Genomic DNA, 24,007 nt, shown 5'->3' with positions numbered 1-24,007 from the left:
TAAATGGATCAAATTGCCTTTAGACTCTTTTGAACGATGGCATCTATTCATAGTCATTAAAATGTCATGATAACCCATCTAATAGTTGCTGAGATATCGGCATCTTGTAGATTGGGAACCTCTGGGAACCACTGCTATAGACAGTAACATGCTGATGGAAGTGTACCTTCAATACCAAGATAACTGTAAAACTACAGTGCTGCTCCTCTATTTGTTTTTATTTAAAATTATTACAAAAATATGAGTGGGAACATCAGCAGTTCAAGATTGTCATATCCTATAGACAAGGGAGTTCCATTTGGAGCAACATTGTTTGAATTTAAATGTGACTTTTCCACAGGCTGCTACACGGAACTATGAGAGGAAATAAGTGCAGGAGGGCAACGGAAACAGTGTGGTACACAAAAATAAAAAAAGGAGGCACTTTCACACCAAGGTAATTAGGGTGTTTTTGGGAGGCAAGAAGGGTTTTGATGGCAAAGTGAGGGAAGAAGACAGGGGAAGATAGAGGGAGGGAAGGGGGGCAAACTAAGGCTCATTGTTAGGCAGGTGATTTACGAGGGTACAGGAGCTCCCGGGCCCTGCCAGGGGAAGGATAGATCTTCTGTCGCTATAGCACCCTCAGCCCTTTGTATCTATTGTGCCTAGACAGGGCTGGGGGGCTGTGGGGATGAAAGTGGGTGGAGGGCAGCTGAAGCGATTGTTGGTTGAGTACTGTGGTGCCATCGCAGGGCCGGGGCCTGTACATCTTCACCACAGACAGCAGCACAGATCAAAGGCTGCACTGTTCCCTCTCTCTAAAGCTCACAAGCCTTTGAAAACTTCCCACAACATTTGCACAAGGGATGGTATGCCTGTGCAGTGCTAGAAGCCTGCTGAATATAGCATCTGAATACCAAACACCAACACTTTATGACATCCATGGGGCGAGAAATTATCCAGAGTTTCCTTTTCAATGAAACTGGGTGATTGTACATGCCACAAGATGGGATCTATGCATGTGCTGTCTGGTGTATATGAAATGAGGTCACCCTGTCCCTTAGCTCCAGACAGACGTGGTTGTCTGAGTGCTGTCTGCCTTTCTCCACACATTGAACTGTCACCATGTGCCACTTGACCTTTCAGAGCCTTGGCGATAAGGCTCCTTCAGGCAAAAATCAATTACTGCAGAGAAACGCGATATCAAATGAAGAAAGGGTATGATCTTAGCATGTAAGTGGTCACATGTTGGGGCTGTCAGTGAATGCGGATTGAAAGGCACCTCGGTCCGTGTCACTGAATCTCTACTGATAATTTCATCACGAAAGCTAATGGAGTGTCCAATAGCAATGTTCAGATTTTCCTCACAGGACGGCGCAGCATAAACAGTCTAAGTCTCTTCCTTGGCGGCAATTCATAAAGTGTTATGTTGAAGTGAATGAGGATCAGAATTTAATTAGTAAGGTCTTAGAAAGTAGGCCAGTGCTGTTTACAAGAACCTCTCCCGCACTCATTGTTCCAATACAATGATACAAAGTGTCTTGTGGTGATTTACCTTTTTACACTCACTGTGTTACCATCAGGCAGTGCCAAAACAAATATCACAAAATGATATTTAAAACATGTTGAATCACAATGTTCTTTAATCCTCCTCAGTCATGTGCACTCCAGCTTGTGTTAATATCAGAATGTGATTTGTTTATTGCTGGCACTATTATTTTGTCTTCACTCTGTGAAGGACAGATTTAGATGATAGAGAACTGTGAGCGGTATGTGGCATCTGTAGCCAACGACAACAACATAAAATTCTTGAAAAGTTTCAATTTTACTCTCAGATTTTCTTTTTGGAACAAGGCCATGAATCTACACCCATGTTACCACTATTGTGAGGCTGTACCTAGGCACAGTAGTGCTTTGCATCAGTGGACTGACTGCTAGAGAGGCTAAAAACTCTTCTTTATTGTGCAAAATTATTATGTTCACATGAGCATTAGCCAAAAGATTTGTCACCAAACTTAACATCTAGAAAGGCTACAAATCTTCTTGACTTTAAATTTAAGGAGGAAATAACTGCTATATTTCCACATAACACTGTCAAACCATCACTGCATGATTTATTTGAGTCATTTGGCTGCAGTCCATGGCCATGCCTCACTCCACATCCAGGCTGTACTGGACAGAGGAGCATGCTGTGTTAAAATCGGAAAGCTGGAGTTAGGCAGCGATGAGCATCTTAGTGCACTGTTAGAAGTGTCCAGTCATACAGGTCTATGCTGATGCATGTGAAGTAACCTGCATCAATCTCAAATGATGAAGGCAGATAAAAGTGTTGCTGCCCACTGACGTGTAGACCCAATCTGTTCCAGGGTCAGCACTGTGTGGCAGAGTGCTATCTAGATCAGTAGCTTATCACCACTACTTATTATTTGAATCTGATTTCATTAATCAGACTTGGTCCACTTTTTCTTTTCTGACCCCAGCTTTAAACAATGGTGGGCCTCATTGAGTCTGGCCCTGGGGTTGTGAATCTGAACCCTAAGCGACTGAGCCATGCTCCACTTTAATTTATCATGTAGCCGGAGGATTGCGCGTGAGTGTGTGTGTGTGGAGAGGGGTGGGGGGTAAGCTAAGCAAGGAGGAGACAGAGAGGAAGAGAGCAACCTGATGCATTCCTCATTGCTCATACCACCTCATTATGAGAATGGAGTGGGTCTAACGGTGCAGCACACGTACACACACACACTTATCTGTGAGTCTGATCTGTGAGTGATAGTGTGAGAAAGCAGCTTAATTCACTGCCTGTCATGTTAAGCACTGTCCAGTAAATCACTGACCACTTTATGAGGGGGGAGGGTTTCTATCTCTTAAACACACACACATGCTTATACACAAAACACAAACACACACACAAACATATAAATGCAGTAGATTGCCGGACCCTGTGGTGGGTGAGAGGTTGACAACTTTACTTTACCATTCCATATATTTCCTGCATCCTCTTCATTTTCCCTTTATGAGGCCAAATTGGCAGCAAGCCCTTTAAAAAAGAACACTGACACCGGCTGTTAACAAAATGTGACTGCAGGCAAATACAACTGCAGGCAAACGTAGGCAAAGCAGTTCCATCTCTTCAAGTCTTGCTACATCAATAATACATGAGACTACCTCCTTTAGCATGATTAAAGGTGATGCATCTAAGCGCTACAGGTGCTCCATTACCAAATTGTGCTTTCAAATTCTAGTTAGTAAAACATGTGTAAAGTCTAAAAGGGTTTCTTCAAAGAAGTGATCATTCCCATGTGTAAAAACAGGAGAAAGTGCTATGAGGATATCAGCACAACAGAAACACATGCATCAGTCAACCCTTCAAAGGCTGAAAATAACCAGCGTAATAAGATGTTATGTTGCCTGACATTGGGAGTTACTAACAGAGGAAGCGTTAACTGTAACATTTTCCCTCAGTGGCTAACAGTTTGAAGTGTGTAAATCAATGGGCTGTTGTGACTGCTGACATTTTTAGAGGATTACAGCTGTCTCATTTCTACATCTTACATTTCCTGCCCTGCAGAGTCAGCCAGCATTGACAGGAGTCCTGGCCAGGACTCTAATATCCTCCAGACGCTGGCCAGAGCTGGGCGAAAGGCCACATCCAATCAGCAGCGCCACCAGACAATATCAAAGACCAGTGGGCGAAAGGAGATGGGATTGGATGGCAAGCAGTGGCGTAGAAGGAGGGAGGTGAATGAAGACAGGATGAGAGGTTGAATCTCATCGGCTCTCTTTCAAAGATGAGTCACCACAGAGCAGATTATAGCACAACATCCAGGACAGTGGGTTCAGACAATGGGAACAAGAGTTCCAAATCACAGAGAAATTGAACAGAGAGATTATTGAGTTCCACCAGTGATGAAAAGCAATGACCATGAGCAAACATGACGATGGAATGTTTTTGCTCAGATGGAAAGAGAGAGCAGGAGAGGCGTATGTCACTTTAGAGAGGTAAGCAGGGAAGCAGACACATGGTGGGTCAAGCTGGTGGTTGAAAAGGACAATGGGTTGTTGGCCAGCACTCTGGCATCATTTACCTGCATCACCACCTGCTGCCATGCTAGCGGTTGGCTGGTAGTGGGGTTGGGAGGCAGGTTGGCGCGCTCTAGCTGCAGGGTGACATTGCGCCGCTCCTCCTCAAGGGCTCGGGTCAGCTGTTCAAAACGCGCCTCCTGCTCTTTCACTGAGGCCATGATGCTGGCGGCTGAGCGAACGTCATAGTCCTCCATGTCCAGTGTTGGTTGCAGTTGTACAGATCTTCCGAGTCAGGAAGGGAGGGAAGAGAAGGGGGGAGGAGGGGGCACCAGGTCATTAAAACACTCACACCCAACAGGCTGGGTGAGTGGCATTAACAGGCTGATGCATGCCTCAAAGTCAAATACAAGACTTATTTAGAAGGTAGGACATTGGTGACTTGTCAAACAGCACAAGCTTAAAATTATCATCATGAACAAAAGAGCAACATGACACATTAAAATGGAACGATCAGAATGACTGACTGGATGATGGGTAGGGTCATAGTATGGAGAGTTAATCTGTTCTGTTTAATTTTTCATGAGCCAATACCCTGAAGCTCAAATTCTTCTCACAAAGAATGACTGCATGGGAAGTCTATGATATTACAAACCAAGCATAGCAAAGACAATAATGAGGGTGCTCTGCTGGGTGCCAATTATGACTCTGCTTTCAGAAGTTTGAATCTTTCTTGTAATTAAGACAATCATGGCACCACAGATAAAACTCAATACAATATTGCTGGAACATCAGCACAGCGAAATTAAAACATGATCCACCAATTCCAAGTACAACAAAGGGAATGAAACAGCACGGTGCACAGTCACAAAAACAAAGATTCTTGTTTCTGCACATCCAAAAGGTGGAAAGGAATGTTCACATCCCTACAAATGTCGCTGTCATTGGATATAGTCATGCACAGAGCCATAATGCATTCTGACACACAAGCACTGTTACAGGCACAAATCCAACACATGCAAGCTTCCCACAGCCACCCATACGGACACCTAGGTCTGGTATCACACACACACACACACACACACACAGTCCATCATCAACAATCATGATTTCCAGATAACAGTTGCAAGCCACAGTGCATATCACTGTCACACACACCCTGATATCCATAACTGATGGGGGCATGATATCAGGGGGGTTGACAGTACAATGACAAATGGGGTTGGAAATACCAATCCACTGCAATACAGACCGAGTAGATAAGCAGACTGAGAGGTGTTAGAAAACAGACATCCCCCACTGCAGAGGGATGAGACAGCAAGAAGAATGGAGAGCTGGGGGAGAAGGGAAAGAAAAACAAAGGGAAGACAAGAGAGAAAAAGACAGAGGTTAACAGAAAATTGAAAAGCAACATACAGCATATGATTCTTCAGCCTGGCTTATATTCAGCTTATTGGTAAACCCAAATCTAATAAAACAGGTGCAAGAGCAAAATTAAAAACTGGCAGAGTATCATCTACGTACATTTCAAAATAAACATCCACAGTTGTTCATTACTTGATCATCAGCCTGGCATAGCAGACAGGTAACCCAGTGCCCCAGACCCCAAAAATCCCCCAGATCCCCAAGTTCAGTTGAGTACTGGTCATTTGGTTGATCATATCAATCGAAATGATAAGAGTCTTTTGCTGGGTCCAGCATTATTATCTTGAGAAGGTTGATTTTGGAGGATTCTGCAAAACTCTGTAGTAGTTTCTTCTACAGTATCGGCAAATTGCAACCACTGCATGGTCATGGATTGGGAAAGTGGTCTATTGGTTATTTGCCTGGTCATAGCAAATACTAGTGTTAAGCTTTGGTTAAAGTTAGGACACTTAAGAATCAGTTATGGTTATGGCTAAAGAAAAGCAAACATTAATTAATGCAACACAAACTGATAGTCTCCAAAATGAAAGTTGGCTGCACTAGACACTTATCCACCACCCTGACAACCACACATACTTTTGGCCTCTCTACGTGAGGAATACTTCTTTCCTGTCTATTTTACAAAACATGACATCTTTATAACATTTTAGACGCAACCAAGCATTTTTTCACAGCTACAGCACAAGTGATGTGGTCTTTGGTGAGTGGATGGAACATAATGTTCTGGCCTTGGACTGGACTGTTCAAGAGAGACAGGGTGAAAGACATTTGTCAAGCAATCAGCTGCAGAGAAATCACAACATAATGCAGAGCCAACACTGGGATCAACTCAGGCTGGTCAGCATCACAAACTAAGATTTTGTCAGATGAATCTCTGTGTCCGAAATGTCTCAGATATAGTTATTAAAAAATTATGGCTTTAAAGCAGAAATGTAAGCACAAGTGGGTTAAACGAGAAGGTAAAACCAAGAAATGACATTGAATCAGAGGCACATTACATCACATACGCATTATTTTAAAGCTGGTCTTGGCACTGAGGCAGAGATCACAAAGATCAAGGAGGAGTGGTTTGGCTCAACAGGGGATGATCAATGCAGATAAAACAATTACAATCTCAAACAAGTCAGATTACAGGAACAGCGTGTGTGTCTGTATGTCTACCTGTGTGTGTGTGTGCATGTGTATTTGTGTGTGCATAAACAGGATTCATACTTCACTACAGGGCCCTTATTCCCTTTGAAGCACACAATCCCTCTTTGATGTTTGTTGCTGATCATTTATTTATCTGGAGTGGAGTCTCGTCTGACACGACTCTTCCTTCACTCTTCCTCACAAAGCAATACGTGTCTGTGTTTTCAAAGTTAAACTCCACATCCATGTGAATGAGAGAAATGGTTCTTTTTGTTACCTCCATCCTATGTGGGAGCAGGATTTCTCATTATATAGCCTTTTTTTTTTTTTTTTTTCATTTTCAACTCTACATTACCATTTTGAAAACTTGTTCTCACTAAAATATTTGTCACTGGTGAGTTTACAGTCATCAGCTGGTAATTTAGTTTGAAAATGGAAAAGATAATGTCTCCTTGCAAAAATAGTATCCTTGTCTATTTTCAAAGCTATTTACTGCTTGAGATAACTGACAGCAATAAACTCCCATAAGCCATGTTGATTGGACATACTTGATGATGGACTCTAATGATTCACACCCTTAAAGGGTTGGGGGGCAACATAGCCATTGCTTCCTGAGTCATAGAGGGAATAATATGGCAGGCATGTCAGCTATGCCCCACAGCTTATCATTAAACACCAACCTCCAGGCCTATTTAAAATAGCCCAGAATGCACAGGGAGGGGCATCAGAAGAATTCCCCTTTGCCACCACGACAGCCCTGGTTTTTTAAAGCTTTGCTTCAGCAGATGTTTGCTAACAGCCCGGGTCAGAGGGGATAAAAACACAACCAAGGTCTGCACATTTAACCCCATCCTCAATTACACATGCCCTAGTTAGTACCAGCTTTATGTGCTGGAAACATATCAAAGAACAACTCCAAGGACAGAAGTGTCATTTGTGGATGCCACCAAAAAAATTGTAAATGTTTAATTAATTCCACAAAGAGAAGTGTGTTAGATTTCTCTTACGGCATAAACATCTTTAATTAAAAGGAAAAACAGACTCATATTCCATGTGTGGAACTGATGCGGCACCTCACTACAAGCTTCACTTGTGCTGTTGCAAGGCTTTTCCTCAAGGATAAACGCACTTCAGCACAAACCCTCAGTTCTAAAAATAGCCCAGTAATAAATATATCCACACTCACGCAGCCACAATTTTGAGTGTGGATCGGCAGATGAGATGCAGTGGTAGCTCACTTCAAAGGCTCGCTGGAAAATCCTGGAATAAATCCTTGGCACCTTATTCATCAGGTCCATTAGACTCCCCTAAAACAAATTTTCCAGTGACAAGACCCTCTGCCATCAAACCACACTGTGTGGTAAACTGGAGAGTATTTAACTGATGTTATTCTCAAGAAAAGATTTAAATGAGTAAGAGGTCTGGTTATCTGACTATTTGACACTACAACTAAATCACAAAAATAGGGGAGAAGAATACCCTACCTGGCTGGATTGATACATTGTTGATTCCCTCATTGCCAAGATGAAATTCTTGTTTTCTATGCATGGAAAAGTTTCTACCTTGAGCATCATGTAAGAACTCTTGACCAGAGCAAGCTGGAATGCAAACATTTAATCTTTTGCCACCCTTATTCCTTTGGTATCCTCTGGTGAAAAGCATCAAATACTGGGACAGTTGGTATGAGTCTGCAGTCCACTGACATTATACAACAGGATTTATGCCTGATGATGTTGCATTCCAGCAGTTACCTCTCACTGCCATTTGAAACTGCTAATGTGGAAAGTTTCCAAATGCAGCTTTAGCCACAAGGCCACACTACATCTGTAAAAAGTCATTCCACTGAGGACTTGGTGTTAAACCTTTCATGCTTTGAAGCCTATTGGTGTTTTGAGAGTCAAATGAGGAGACCTTGTGGAGAGAACCATATTGTACATCTCAATAGCTCAACATCTAATTTGCTTTCTTGCCAAGAGTTATATTGATACCACATTTAGTGTATATGCAAAATATGAAGCTGTTGCCATCAGGCAGTTAGCTTAGCTAACATAGCTTTATAACAGCTAGCCTGAGTATGTCTGGGAGGTAACAAAATTCAATTAATTAACATATCTTGTTTGTTAATCCATGCAAAAACAGAAGTGTAAACAACAATTTGTGGTTTTTAGCAGGGTTCCTTTTGCTTGGTTTGGCACAGTGATTTCAGATTAAATGAGTTAATTTGTGAGCTTCAGAGGTGCTGGTAGGCAGATTTTGTTACCTTCAGACTGAACTAAGATAGCTACCCCCTGTCGGCAGTTTTCCTATTAAGATAGACATGTGAGTTGTATCAATCTTCTCATCTAGCTCCCAGCAAGACAGCAACTTAGTGTGTTTTCCAAAATGTCTAACTGTTGCTTTAACCTTTGTTTTATTTCAGGTATCAAACAAGAGGCAAATGAGATCTGTAGTTACTGAGGAGGCCGCCTTGAGTGAAGGCAGCGTGCTGTGCGTGTCTTGAGGGGTCTGGACAGGGGGTTATTAAAGGGAAGGGGAAACAGATTGGGAGGTGAAGGATGAGGATAATTGAGTGTGACCATCAGTGCTTGATATTAAGTTAGAAACATTCACCTGATTAGGGACTAGGTGGGTGGTGGGGTTCTTCCTCCCCCCTCACCACCAATTTGCCCCTTTGTAGAGGCTGTAATTGCAGCTCAGATTAATTCCTTGTCTAAACCCATCTGATGCCCATCTGAGGATGCAGCTCTCAGTGGCACAATTGGGTACTTAAGAACACCTGCTCCTCCTGTGTGTGTGTGTGTGTGTGTGTGTGTATGTGTGTGTGTGGATGTGGATGTGGATGTGGCGGTGAGAGCAGCCTTCAGTCTACCTGCTTTTGTTGTTAATGATAATAAATTCATATAGTCAGAGACAATCTGGCAATATCAGAGGGTATAGCTACACTTTTGTCATTTCAGAGCCACTAATTTTGGGCTCTTAAAAGAATTTTTCTCCTTAGCTAAGGTGTCCAGGTTGTCTAGGATCTTATGGAGAGTGACTGACAATTAAATGATTAATCATATAATAATCTGCTGTGTTGGGAATTTCTACTCACCAACACAAGAGTTTTATGACTCTACTACTCGTGCATGAAAGTCAGTTTGAGTCAGTCCTTGAGAGAATGCCCTGAGTTTCATTAGTCAGTTAGTTAAGAAAAAGTTAAGAAAAGAAAATGCACAGTTGATGTTAGTGGCAACTTTACCACGGTATTAGGTAAAGTCACCATGTTTTAATGAATGGTTCCTGGATGGTGATTGTCATTTCAAAAGATACTATATATAATATCTAATAAAAATAATTTGCACTGGACTGATACAGTAAGTGACCTAAGTTTTAAAAAGATGCAACAGTAATGTACAACAGTAAAAAAAAAAAAAAAAAAAAAAAAAAAAAAAGGCACCATCACCAGGAATAATCACCCTTCCAATTTAGGATTCTAGTCGTTGTTGCTTTGAGGAACGTTAAAGTGAGTGTTAATGCCCAGAGGGGTATTGCCGAGTGATGCCAGGATAAGCAAAGCTTAGCGAGGTGTGTGGAGTCCATAGTTGATCACTTTCACAGCTAGACCAAAAGAAATGCGGCTGTTGTTTACCATACATATTTTATTTCATCCCTTTTCTTTGAACCGCCTCGACGTGGAGGATTTTAGGCTGGAAAATACTGACAAACGCACATACACACAGCTACATACACGCAGCTACATACACAAAACACTTTTTGATGCAAATACCTGTCTCGTTAGTCTGTTTGAAGGGACAGAACAGTTCATAAAGACCTGTCAGCTCATATGCTTTATCACAACAAAGACATGCTACAGAATACAAAGCTTCTAAAATCAGTAATCTGTTTTAAATGGTTTTTCTTTTTGCATTGTATTATGAGTTTTTACTCTGGTTCTTGAATATGGTCTAAAGAACAAGCAGAGGTCAAGGTTCCATTAAAGTGTATGAGATAAAAGTCAGTTCTTGATTGTGAGGCCACGCAAAACTATAAAAGAAGCAACAGAAGGTTTCTCTGAACACACTAAAAGCAGTGCACAAAGCTTTGATAGACATGAACATTAGTCAGTATTTCAATTAGCTCGAATAGACTCCTGTCCTCTTTCTTAAAGAGAGAAAAGAAAGAAGAAAAAAAAAACCTCCAAGTTTTTAAAGCAGATTCTTTCATAGCACATACAACATCCAAATTCTAATTAAGTGTTTCAGGTTGTATTTAACTACAGGTGACAAACTTCAAACACTCGATTACACAGTTGAGTCTGTCTTAAGAAACTGGACCAGAAACGTCCACTCCTGTTCATCTTTAAAACACGCTAAAATCTGTGAAAAGAACTAAAACCAGTTTTCAACTGACATTTACCTCAGCTGATTCAACTGTGTGAATTATTGAAATGAGAGCACATTTCCTGGAGGGAAAAGCTCTTGAATGTATTGAAATAAAAATCATACAAGGCACCTCGGCGACAAAGTGAAGTGAACCTCCCTCAAGGAGCGATAACAGAGAAAGTGAAGACTTTCAAACCAAAAAAAAAAAAAAAACCTGTCAGGAATGTAGAAATGTAATTACTGCAATGATGAGCTGAACAAAGTGATTAAAGGAGGCTGGAGGTGTAGAGAGAGAGGCAGGGGTACCTTTGATGTTGGTGAGTGCCGTCAGACCACAAGTAGACTGAGGACAGGCGTAGCTCTGTTAGAGTCGACTCGTTTGTTCAGTCCACCAGGGGAGATCTGCAGATAAAAAACAAGACTGTGGTAAATAAGAATTCAGTCAACCTGCTGACAGTGCATTGTTAATATAGGGCTCTTATGTAATATAGAAACATATGTACAGTACAATCATGTACAATCATGATTCACAACTGTAATCTGATAGTGATAATGTTGCATCCTCCACTAGACATCACACTTTACAGTTTTGTGTTAATTTTCATTTTTATGCAGACGACACCCACCTATGTACCTGTAATACCTGAAATAACAATAGCGGCATTGCCACTCTCATTAACTGCCTTGATAACATTAAGTGCTGGATGTCCAGCAGAGGATGAACAAAGATAATGTACACTAATCATTTTATCTCACAACTCTCTTCAGATTATCTGTACTAACCTTGGCAGTCAGAGAACATATATCAAACTTGTGGCTAGAAATCTGGGTCTTATTCAAATCTAACCTCAGTTTTCATGCTGAAGAAATCAAGACAGTTCTGCTCTCTTCACTGAAAAACATTAGACAAAAATTAGACAAAGCTGCCTTTATTTATATCCTGTTAGGACCCTCTTGGAGGAAGTTTGTCCAAAGTTTTTCCAAAGCCTTTGCATTTACAGCAGCACAATCATATCACCACCATTATCTTAGCCACCATTCACTCAGTAATTTTTTTATTTTAAAACTTGTATAGATAATAGATAGATAGATAAAGATAATGATCAAGACTTAATTAAGTCTAGCGCTAAAAAACATTGGTGAATTCCTGACCCCTATAGATTGGACATGCCGTTTACTTGCCAGAGAAACTTAAGCTTTCTACTTCTTTGTCATCCTTCTTCAGATATGTTTTTTCAGGTGAGGATAGAAATTGTATTGATATCAACAAGCAAAAAATTAAATTAATATTTCTCCAGACTTTAATATTCTTTAAGGAAATCCAGGGTAATATGTATGCAGTTACAGGCAACAAGTATATTCTCCCATTTCTGTAGCTACAGTAATAAGAATAATTTCAGGCTTGGAGCATCATGTAAACATCTACTCTACTAATCAATTTTTCACTAAGTATGTGAGGCAGAAGGTTGTCTGGCCAATATCTGATTCTTAATAATGAGGCAACAGTTACTCAATTCCAATTCCAACCAATATGCCAGCCTGACCCTAGTATTCACACTGCACTGCCTCAGAAATACAGACATCACAGGTACACAAAAAAAAGACCAGTGTCAAAATCTGCAATTGGTTTTGATGCTTCATACCATGGGATGAATCACACTGTCATACAGACCAACCTGTCCAGAGGCTATGCTGCCTTTGATGGCAGAGGAAACAAAAGTCTGGCAGCAAAACTGCTGGATCGACTGCACCCTTGAAGATATCACAGATGATGAAATCAAACCTGCACGTTTCCTTGCAAGCCAACTTTCATTTTAAGACTATGGGGTTAATAGGATGTAATGGTTCCCGAAAAATTGCCTCATACTTCAAGCAACATTTCGCTCTAGCTGAACATTTATTTAAAAAAATACAATTCCCAAACTGAGTTCATCAACAGTTCATCTCAGATATTAGCTGGTATGCATAGATACAGCTGGAGACTGATTCTTGATTAAAAGAAAAACGAAAAAAAGAACGAAAGAAAGATCTTTTTAAAAAGTTATTTGTCTATGAAGTGGATAAAATTTAAAAGAATAAAAGTTGTTTTTGATGCAACATCAACATTTTCACCTACAACTTAAAGGTTATTTTTGGACATTTTGAACACAGCTTGTCTTCACTGAACATGAATATATAAGAGCTCTTTCAAAACCTGTAGCAGTAAAAACTGCCATGTGACCTTTCATGCGTTTAAACTGCATGAATTCCTGCTTAAAATCAGAAATCTGAACTACTGGTTTATACTTGTATGTATAGGCAGTTCTACACATGATAAGTATTTCCAAATGCAGCTCTGACTCCTGGCCAAATATGCATCAGCGAGAAGTGAAGCCATGCAATGTTTTATTAACTATGATCAGAAGACACCCACAGTGAGTTAGAAATAAAAATCGATACAAAGTCAACTTTCCTTTCCAGCTTTTAGCTGGCTCTGGGATTAGAATATCTCTCCCTCTCCAGGGATTCCTGGGTGTGTTCACTTCAAGGACAGATAGGCTCTGAGCACCTTGGATTTCTGGTACAAACATCAAAGGTGAAGCTAAGCCCGGCCGCATTAGTTATCACCTCGTCTCTCTCTATATCTCTCTCTCTTCGAATTCTGAACGAGGCCTTACATCGCTCCTGAATGGAGATTATCTTGACACACACAGTTGCAGCTCACACTAGCACTTTGATTAATATGCATTTTATTCGACTTAACATGATGCAATGCTCTTGTAAGTGAGTATTTCCTCTGGGTTGGCAGGCCAGCAGCGCAACAAGCTGGTTTGGGAATTAGAAAATTGATGGTCAGTGATGATAAAGGGATAAATGATGCTCCTGCGTCCATCAACTAATGGCACTTAACCTCCTAGCTGACTCTCTGGAGCTGATCAGAGGTCAATAGTAGGAGACTGTGATTATTCTGGGTGGCAGTTAAGAGTTCCTGTGGCTAAAGAGGTGTTGGTAAATGGCCAATGCTGACACATTGCTCAAGTATCAGAGGTCATAGATCTGCACTGGGAAGCTGTGAAGAGTAAATGTGGTTAACAAGACATTGTTGAAAAGAAACCGTACATTCAACAAAGCGCTTCTGTGGGTAAATGAAGATATAGAAAAAGTCAATGGCCATGCCTCAAGCAGATGGAATTTCATACTCCCAATACCCCCATCCAATCAGAGTTATGTACACTCAGGTATGTTTTCTCTGCTCTGGGTTCTGTGGAACATGTTGACAATCTTCAGCATTGCCCCTGATGCCACCTTCATTTGACAGTAATAACTGCGGAACCCTCATGCAATATTTGTGCTTCATATCGGCGCCTGATATCTCACCTGCTGTGCATTATGCAGACAATTGCATATTCTATCATGACTTGTTCCCCCTCAACCCACATAGTTTGGAGATCGCCTGTGATTAATAATGAATGCAGAGTGAGGGTTAGCTAGCAGACTGACTGACTGAAGTGCTGAGTGTGTGGGGAATGCTACACTGATCAAGGCCTTCTCTCAGCTGTCAGTGCCTCTATACACTCACACAGAAGAACTGCAGTCATGTATAAATGACCAGGGGGATATGGAGACACTGTCTGTGTGGGTCTGTGCATGCGTGTCATTTCATTGGTGCTGTGTGTATACAGGTTAATCATGAATACAGTGAGCAGTCTGACAAACTGTTTAGGCATCTATGTAAATGAAATGCTGAATATGAATGTAAAAAATTAAAATGTAAGTGGAAGCATTAATTATGTAAGACTCCTGTGCATGTGGGTTAATCTCTAACAAGTCCTCCAACCAAAGTGACAAAACAGACAAAACAGCCAATGCAAGTGTGTTTGACCTAGTGCCACTATCATCATGATGCCACCGTTTGTCATTGCCTTCCAAAATGCACACAACAAATTTTAAAACAGGACTCATAATTATGACTTACAATAATCTGCAACCTCTATGGCTAGGATTTAGTTTAAGTGGCTTAAACAACTTAGTTTAACTAGGGGAAGGGCATGGTCATGGTTAAAAGAACAGTTCAACATTCTGGGAAATGTGCTTATTTGCTTTCTTGCCAACAGTTTGATGAGAGGATAATTAGCTTAGCTTAGCACAAAGACTGAAAGCAGGATAAAACTATCCTCCTTCTCTCCAGAGTTAATGTATCTGCCCACCAGCACCTATGAAACTCTGTAATTAGCATCACATATCTATATTTGTGTAACCTGTGCAGCACAACAGCAAAAAACTCCTAAGCCAAGCTAATGTTAATCTAAGTATATTTGCCAGATTTGGTTCATTAACTGGTTTTTGCAATATTAACTGGAGAAATCAGTTGTTTGGTCAAAACTGCTTATGTATACATTGTACTGAAATGAGGAAATAGGTACTAGCTTGTCACTGTTGCTCCTCAAAAAGTTAATCGCCTCCTGGTTTAACAAGAAATAAGGGTGATATCAATTTTCTCATCTAACTCTCAGCTAGAAAGTGTTTCTCAAAATGTTGAACTATTCCTTTCAAAGAAACCAGCATTGACTGTTGGTAGAAGAGGGGGCCCAGTGTAAGAGTTGAGAGATGTTTGGTATGATGTTGTTTCTCTGTTTAAAATGGTCTTGGGTTAATATTGCAAGTAAACTGGAAATCTGTATTCCCACCTCTGCACCATAGCACTGTATGCATATAAGCCGACTGAGCCACAAGGAAGCCTGACTGTACACATATACAGACTTTGTTATGTGGATACCAGGGGATGGACTATTGTTGTGCTTCATGTTTACATGTAACTCGTATTCCATGTCATCCATTCTCATTCTTCTTATGCTTTGTGCCTCTCTCCTATTTCTCCACAGTATATAGTCTAATAAAACAGAAAAGTACTCTGACTGAATCCCCTGACAACTCTGCATTTCCAGGTAGCTCTTCAGCTGAAAGCAGAGCAAAGACACATCACCGGATGTGTTTGAAGAGTGCAGCAGCTTATTAAGCATTCCAAAAGAAAATTACAGACCATCATTATTAGTCCGGACAAACATGCTGGCTTGCGTCATATGAGAAATAAAAAGAGTGGCTTGGGTTTTAGAACTCTGCGGACTCATTCTGGAGAGCTGACCTTGGCCAACGCTCGTTTAATTTGAGGCAGGAAGAAATGATTCTGCCTCATCAGAGTCTACCGCCTCTCGAGATGTAAATAAAGAGCAAGTGATAGAAAAAAAATGCCCTGGCAAAGAGGGAAAGATTTCCTGCCAAAGCAAAGTAGCAGAGCTCACAGAGAAGTTTGAAGGATACAGGGAGGAGAAATTGATTGGCTTGTTTGTTCTTTGGACTGTGTACAGATTTAGGTTTTATTACATGTTTCACCAGGCTTCTTTGAAAGTTTAATTTGTTACAGATTCATTACAGACAGACTGTGATCATTAATGCAACCCATAAGCCACAGCCTTAGTATCAACACCTAATGATTACCCAAGTATTACAAACCCAACATGGGGAACATTGAGCTCCCAGCTGCACTCTTTGACCTCGTGACTGCAGTTAATGACCGATTTTCCAGACAGATAAAAAAAAAATGTATATTATTCACATGAATAGTTTTTTAAAGAAAACATTCAAACCAAGGACACCTCCATCTTTGTTCATAGTAACGTCATATGCCACAATGGTGTATACAAGCCTTGATTAAGCTAACCACAGTGGATGAGATGAAAGTTTCTGCAGAAACCCATTATCTTGTTAAATTGTTCAACTGAAGCCAAAAAACTGGATGTGGATATTTTTTCATAGAATTACAGGAAAAAAAATTGAAAAAGTCATAGACTTAAGGGCATTCATCTTTCCTTAACTTGCAGTAGAGAATGATGTTCAGCTAGCAGCAGACTGGAGAAGGCAGTTCAATGTGATGTTACACTGCCAGTTTCTTTCATCAAACTTCTGTAATTTCACAATCAAAACTAAAACAAGTCTCCAAATATACTCACAAATGACTGAGGAATTCCTCTCTGAATGTGTGAAATGTCTTGCAATCTTCATACAGCTGACCTTTTTGCACAGCTTTGCAGGCATTCAAATTGAAAACACCATTGCATTGAGGCAAGGTGTGTAGGTGTGGTGTGTGATGCTTCAGTTATTGGTGAACTATGAACTATAACCCGGGCAGGCCAATATGAGTAATGGATCAGTGACTTTGAAGATGTGGTCGCACTGGAATGAATGATGGAGCTGCATGCAGCGTTAATTTTGGTTTGAACACAACTTAGCCGAACAAAAAGTGTTAATCCACAATGCTGATAATCTGTTGTGGAACAAGTCGATAGTTTAATTAGTCAATTTATAAATGAAGTATTTAGAAATACTGATCCATGGAATATCAGTATTTCAATTAAATAAATAAGAGTTTGTTTTTATGTCTTAATATTTGAATCCATGCATTTCATATTGTGTGGCTATATTTCCTATTTGTCCTTCCTGCTGACTGACCTTTGGGGGTGATTGGCTACAGTATGTCTATTATGATCATGGTATTTTATGATCATGCAGGTGACAATGCACCAAATTTTAGACAGAAGTGAGTATGCCAGTCAAAAATGCGTAAAACAAAGTGTCTGTCTAATTCTGTTTAATATGGCTAATGCATTCTGCTGAAACAAAGCAGAAAAAGTAATAACCCACTACCATATACAAAACTAACTCTCTGACTTTCTAGCGGTCTGCCTCTCATCTCAGCAGGTGCTGATGATTTGGTTGGCACAGAGGGGTTAATAAGGCCTCTGGCACAGTGAGAAATCTCTTACCACCTGAACAATCTCAGTTTGCTGCTTGAGTCCACTCATCTCTCCTCTGACGCAGAGTTCTTACTGTGTCAGATGAGGGACAAAAATTCTGTATTGGACTTGCCAGCTGAGACCAGTAATAGGACTTTATCTACTGTGGATGAGCATTAAGTTATTATTAGAGGTAGTGGACATAAGAATAATAGTGACAGTAGTAATATCTGTAACTAGGAGTCACTGTGCTATTTACTTTCCTCAACGTCAGGAAATCGGTCATCATAATTTTCCACCTAAAGAACATAATGTTCTGCTGTTGGTAGTGGAGTAAAAATGAAGTCATCCAACCTTGAAAAAAAAGCCTGACACAGTTTTCCTTCAAAATTATTAATAGCACCAAGCCAAAACAAATCCTCATATTTTGATGAATAGCAGGTGACATAAATTGAATGATAACACTCTGACATATTAGATAAACTTGGTTTAACAGGATGATAAGATTCAGGTAATGATTGATTAAAGCACAGATTATAGATTTTTTTTTTTAACTCTTATTGTGCATGTCTGTGTGTGTGTGTGTGTGTGTGTGAGAGAGAGAGAGAGAGAGAGAGAGAGGGAGAGAGAGAGAGAGAGAGAGAGAGAGAGAGAGAGAGAGAAAGGAGAGTGAGTCCACCCTGCGGAGTGTGATTGTGAATTCAACCCCATCAGCCTCAGCATCGTATGAAACATATGGAGGATCAGTCTTCCTGATGGAACAACACAACCTGGTGAGGATGAGGATTTTTTAATGCACTACTGCTTTGAATAAAAGATCCATGCAGGGATTTGTGCATGATGGGCACCCTGCGCTCGTCAATTATGTAATGTGTATCACCGCAGCCTGACAAAATACTCGCCTCATCTGTATCCGCAAAGACAGGAGAAAACTTTATCTAGGGGATCAGAAAATGAGAGGTGGGAGAGAGGGAAGGGGGAGATGGGCAGAGAGGGAGGCCGGTATGTGTGCGCAAATGTGTGTGTGTGTGCATGTGTGTGTGTGTTAGGGGATGTTAAAGGCGTAAAAAGATCAAACATTGCCCTGGGATATTATCAGCTGCCTCTGTTTGCAGCGCTAGGGAGGAGAGGCACCATCAGACCACGTCAGTCACACTCTCTTATCCATATATGTAGAAATAAAATGGGTAAACTATGGACTGTCATCATAATGCAAACACTGATATGGACACAAATGAATTACAGTGTTAGAAACAACAGACCCTGACTGATAGGACTTTAAATCATATATACAAAGACTTTAAGCTATTAACATTTATCTCAGTCTAAAATGTTTCATAAAACATATTCTACAAATGAAAAAGAGTTTTGTTTAAACAATGCTCTGCATGCCTGCTAAAAACTGTAAATTAAAGGTGACCAAGATGCTTCCCACTTTGCCTCCTTGTTTTTTCACTATGAGCCACAGTTCATTACACAACAATAAACACTTTGTTTATACCCATTACTGTGTAATTAAGAAGGACATATTGTTAGCAGGAGCAAGCAGATAAAAACTCCAGGGGAGAACAACTGATTAATTGTTGACAATCCTAAGTCTAATTGCAGTTAGCTGGAGAAAAATACAACAACAACACAACCATTCATGTGAATTGAGGCTTGAAACTGTGTGTGTGTGTGTGTGTGTGTGTGTGTGTGTGTGTGTGTGTATATGTGTGTGTGTGTGTGTGTGTGTGTGCAATGGACTTCCAGCATGAAGGTCACACTGGTGCCTCGACCCTGACAATAACATCTCCTGTCATGAAGTCAGCCTTGAAAATTAACTTCACTTCCCATAAAAAGGAAGTGGTAATTACATCTCAAAATATAACATCTACATCTAACAAACTTCAGAAAGCTCTGAACTGAGAAGGCAATTACTAATCAGCCGAAGTCTCTAACATCCATTGAGTGACGGCTAGGCCCTTGAAACAACTGCACTTTCCCCCAGGGCAGGAAGGGAATTCAGCCAAATGTAACTGGCCACAACCACATTTCTGGTAAAATAAAGCTGCTATTTTTAGAAACACTAGTATAAGGCCCAATTTCCTGAACTGGGCACGGAAAGGCGGCTCAACTGGAGCCACTGGAGACTAAGAGAACATACCAAAGTAATGGTGACAGCATCTCACAAGGGCCCCTTGTCTCTTCTTTAGTCACATATTATTACACTGCTAACCAACACAAGGCCTTCATGCCTGCAGAGAAAACCCCACTCATGAGACTTCCAGGCTTATATCCGCATAGTCTCAGATTCAATTATTTGACTTCTGCATATTTCCATTTTCAGGGAGTAACTCACTGCAACAGTGAAAATTCTCATCCAAAGAAGAATTCAAAAGGAAATGGCCACTATAACAGGATCCATTGTGTCTTATTTTCATATAGTTGGGACTACATTTACCACATGCAGCCTGGTGACCTATATGAAGACCTGCTATGAAGGGCTCTTTGAGCAGAAATTGTTGGACAATGACATTCAGATGTAACAGAATCATGGCTGCTCAAATGCCAGAAGCACTACTCCTACTTCCTTTACTTAAAGGGGCCATTTGTAGGTTTTCTCTGCCGTCAAATGTGATGTGATGTGGCGGATGGTGGTAATGGACGCTTGCCAAGAGCTTCATCTATTCTTGTGTTTGCAACACAAAAGGTTAGAATCCGCCCTTTGAGCAGTGCTACTTCTTCAGGGCAGTCTGGCTGGTTTCGTCACCTGCTATTGGAAAGTGACAAGATGGGCCGACTGGGACAGTGCTTACCCATTAGAATGCTAACTGCAAAACACTGCCACTGTTTTCTACCACTGGAAACAGCTCTTAACAAGTAAAGGGCTGAAGTTTGATGTTGAACCTGCAACTTTTCCTCTAGACTGCTACTGGCTGTAGATTTGTATTTATTGTACCAATATCAGATTGCTATTGAAAAAAAAAAGTGTTTTTTGTTTCTTTGACACAACATGAGAGAAGAAAAAGAGCAAAAGTTGTAATCTTTCTTTAGAACTTCTATCAAATGTTTGATTTACCTGTGTTTTTGTTTTACCTCTTTAGCCCTACAACAGCCATCCATTAAACCATCTGAGAAGACTCTCTCTTTAGTCCTCTAACAGCTCATAGACACCTGAAATGTGACAAAGGGCCAAACATGACACTGTGTTTTCATAGGGGATCACAAGCCAAAAAAAGCTTTGGGGACCACTAATTTAATCATTAGACATAGTATTTTATAAGATTATCTTATGCATTTCCTGTAACATCTTAATCTGAAACGTAGAGAACAGCTGTCAAATAAATATAGCTGTAGAATATAGCTCAAAGTAGAATATAGCTTTGATGTTATGGACTACAAGTGTAAAATAGCATAAAATGAAATACAATTTCAAGCATTTGTGGCTGCAAACTGAGCTCCTCTGTCTGAAGGCTTGATGATAAATGATTTATAAAGTATTCATGTTGACCACCCTCACTTCAGCCTGCTGCACTTATGCTGTTATCGTTGGTTTCACAGTTCATTCTTTTATATTGTAGTATGAGACAGCAGTGAAGAGGGCTGCAGTTTGGAGAGGTGCAAGGTGATGGAGAATGAGGGGTAAAGACCTTCTCATTTATATTGTATTGATATTTTTTTTCACACTGTGCAGGCTGGGGCAGTGGCAGGAAGTAGGAAGGCTGAAAAGAGAGTGGTGCTGATGGAAGGGTAACACACACTGCTTCTGAGCCGTCACTCTCCAAGACAAGAAGCCTCAATCCATCACTCCTCACACCTCAGCACAGTCCTGCCCACTCTGCTCTGCTCCTTCACTATTGATGAAAAAGTCTCAGACCAAAACCCTGCATCTACTCCCTTTTTACCTTTGACTGTGTTTGCAGAGTCATACCTCAAATCAATCTAACCTAGATTTAGCTGAATCTAAATGTCACTGCTGTCAAGCAAAGGTGACATGGCTTTTTCATGAATAAAACTGAAACAGTTTTTTCTCTTTTCTGAGATAAAATTGTGAGCCAGTTAAGAAGATAAAATTAAAACCAATATTAGTGATATGCTCTTCTCCTCTGAAATGTCTGAGATCAATGTGACCATTTTGCCTTACCTCTGTCCAGTGCAGATTTTAATTGAGCAGGTCCCACAGTCTATGCCAGCTTGGCACTGAGGTGCACCCCAGTGTTGCCCAGAGTTTTATAACTATAATTTAACATTAAATGTCAGGGCTTCGCACACTGAGAGACAATTAAATCCCTGTTTACCCAAATTAATTATTTACAATTCTAGAAAAAAAAAACAAAAAAACCATGCTTTTCTGGTAAAGAGCTACTACCGGTCATTTTGTTTACAAAAAGGGTATTGTTTATACAGTTTACTGGACTCACAGTGATGAATCTAAAACTGTCCTTTGTAAAGATTTGCATCCTTCCTTTGTTGTGCTCTCTGGCTGGTGTTTGCAGCTTTATCAGGCCAGATGGAGAGCTGGCCACTGCTGCGTGATAGTCATCATGTGACAAACATGCATCAGCGCTGACAAACAACTGACATTAAAGAGAGGAGGGATCAAGAAGCAAAGAGAAGTCAATAAGAGTGAGAGAGAGTAAGGGAGGCAGCAGTAATTTCTGCTGCCACCACTCACTGACACTGATGGGAGAGACCTGAAGTTACCTCGAGCGCTCTGACAAAAGACTTGAGCCTGAGTGGATGACAGAAATACATCCTAAATTTAATTGTCGTCAACAAGAACAAATCGACGTGACAAATGTCAGAGGATGTGTTTCAAGGAGTTTGCCAGAATGGAGGCTCAAAAACAACTGACTACTTACTCACTACATACTTACTTTGGTGTAATAGCAGTACTTTTCAACTAGGTGTGAAGAAACCTGCAGGTTTTTTACTCCAACACTCCAGCCTCAACCACTGCAGACAGGTGATGCTTGGAGCAAAGCACCTGACCTCTATAGGGCAGCTGAAAGGTGTCAGTGTGTATAAATACATGGCTATAAAGCAGCTTCTTGCAGGACAAAAAAAGTATGCAGCCTCTGCAAAGCCTCTCTGTGGATTAATATATGCAATAGGGAAATTACCAAAATAAAAGACCATAAGACTGAGTCTCTCCAGTGAGTATTTAAAAACCCATAGACCATTTTCTCTCCCTCATTTCTAGGTAATGTCCTCTTAATCTGTTAAAAGCCCAGAAGAATCTCTCAGCACTATCTGGGTGATTAAACAGTGCTTCCACGGCTACAATGGGGTGTAGCAGGCAGCCGGTCGTGGAGCTTAATATCTCAGAGATAAGCAGAATGTCATGAAGGTGGGCACACTGGGTATTCACGTAAAAAAGAATTGCATACTTGAAAAGAGGCATCAATCATACATAATGTATATCACAAACTTTCTTAATAGGTGGGTGTTGATATAGTTGTGCAGCAAAGTTTGGCACACAAGTGAAAAGAAATAAATACAACCCCTGCGTCTGTGGGTAGATCTTAAAGATGCTGTGTGTGCAAGACAGCCTAAAATATCTCAGAACTTGAAGTGATTTACAGGAAGAGTGGGTGAAAGACTCTTAGCTGCTACAAAAAGTGTTTTACAATGTGTGATGTCTGCTAAAGGGAGGATTACTAATACTGACTTAGTAGGGTTCCTAAACTTTTGCACAAGACACAAAATCATTAGAGCAGATAACGTTTGAAGAAATGCTTATTTTTAGTATCTGTCTGTTGTAGGTGTTATATCAAACATCAACAAAATTTGCCCAGACTTTTGCACACAGCTGTATGTTGATGTGAATCAATGGTTCCTAAGTGTCTCATTATTCGCTCAATTTTTTCTTAGGGCTGAACTTTTTTATTTGATTCAATAATTTGTTTATGCTGACAGTATAAGCTGAGGTCGTTGATGTCTCTACAGGTTAGTACAGCCAGTGCAGTGAATAGCTCCTAAACTATCAGTAGGTATATAAACAGACAAGAGGGGAATTTCAGGCCTTGATGTGCTCATAAGACTCAAAACAGTGTCAAGTCTATGCAGCTTCATAGGTTTAAAGCTGTTTTAATCAATATTTTGAATTGAATATATTCATATTAACAATAGATTAAATTACTCTGCGTAGTATGAAAGGTGTCACTTCTACTGACGCACTCATAGAGAATAATCACTGGACCAGTCCTCCACAGCTCTCCAGGGCATTTCAGCATGTTTCAGCTCATTGAGTTGGCTTTTGGCCACAACTTAACTGTTTTGGTTCGGTCACACCACACTCATCAGTGCTGTTTCCAGCAGGCAGTTGTTTTTTTT

General features: G+C 40.5%; 1 protein-coding gene across 1 annotated transcript in view; it reads right to left on the bottom strand.

Moving 5' to 3' along the window:
* Window positions 1–24,007, bottom strand: part of arvcfb (ARVCF delta catenin family member b) — a 204,219-nt gene that overhangs the window by 112,990 nt on the left and 67,222 nt on the right. Inside the window, exon 3 of the mRNA XM_018668861.2 lies at window positions 11,226–11,321. The gene's annotated coding sequence lies outside the window, so the exon portion shown is untranslated. The remainder of the gene's footprint in view (window positions 1–11,225; window positions 11,322–24,007) is intronic.

Source organism: Lates calcarifer, linkage group LG13, assembly GCF_001640805.2.
Source record: "Lates calcarifer isolate ASB-BC8 linkage group LG13, TLL_Latcal_v3, whole genome shotgun sequence".
Taxonomy (NCBI): domain Eukaryota; kingdom Metazoa; phylum Chordata; class Actinopteri; family Centropomidae; genus Lates; species Lates calcarifer.
This window is presented reverse-complemented; position numbering and strand designations above follow the sequence as displayed.